Here is a 1,119-nt window from a genome sequence, read left to right on the forward strand (position 1 = left end):
AAGAAAATACACTTAAAACAGCAGATTTGTTTATTTTTTTTTGAAAAAATACATTTAGTTGTTTATTATAAACCTTATTCGGCAATAGTGAATACTTGGAGTTCCTTCTCAGTAAGCAAATTGGGATTTATAAGTGAAATCATGGAATAACTGGATTCCATGATAAATAAAATTACTAATAAAAATTTTTTTGAAATGTGATTTTTTACAGGAGGAAAAGTATTGTTTATAAAGAAAAATATATTTTGTGCCATAATGACTAAAAAACAATTGAAATATGTAGTTATATTACTACTTATATTAATATAATCGTGGCGTATATTGTCCTCCATCGGAAATAACAAATAATAAACTGTAAATTACGATCTTCCCAGAACGCCGATTCTAACGAAACTAAAACCAAATTGTAAAGCACGTTTCAGTGGTAGGTTAGAGAGATAAACAAGGTCAAAAATTACATTTTTAAATATATTTGCAGTAGAATCCTTATATCTGGCAAACAAAATACGCCAGCGCGTGTAGTTAAAGGTTAAATCAATGACGTAAACACTAACTAACCGCCTGACAGACGGGTTTAACATTTTAGTGGTAATTTTTGTTTTTGTTAAAAATATTTTAATGCAAAAAAACATCTCGATGACTTACTGAATCTATTAATTACCAAAAAAATAGAGTAATTAACCTAGTTTTTCTGTATTTATTAAAATAAAAAACATTATAACAGGAATGGAAGGATTGTTTGTGTACCTTTTTACCCCTGAAAAAAGTGTGATAAAAATTAAACATATTAAAAATCTTAATAGAAATTTATATTCGAGTTAAACAAAGAGTAAGAAAAATGAAAACAAAAAGGTTTTTAAAAAATGTTATAACAAAAAACTACTGACAGGTACTATAATTAGTACAATGTAGCAATGTTAGTCAGTGGCAACATTTTCATTACAAATTGATTCCACTTCGCATATGTCGGTTTCTACCTCATCAAACCATTTCAAAAGAGTTTCCTCAGGGTCTTTATTCCCTTATTTGATGTTTTTTGACGAACTGGGGCACATTATGTGTAATGACGAACTGGGCACAAACAACAACACCTCCGTCCATTAGAAGGAAATCACACTT

Source organism: Diabrotica virgifera, chromosome 2, assembly GCF_917563875.1.
Source record: "Diabrotica virgifera virgifera chromosome 2, PGI_DIABVI_V3a".
Classification (NCBI taxonomy): domain Eukaryota; kingdom Metazoa; phylum Arthropoda; class Insecta; order Coleoptera; family Chrysomelidae; genus Diabrotica; species Diabrotica virgifera.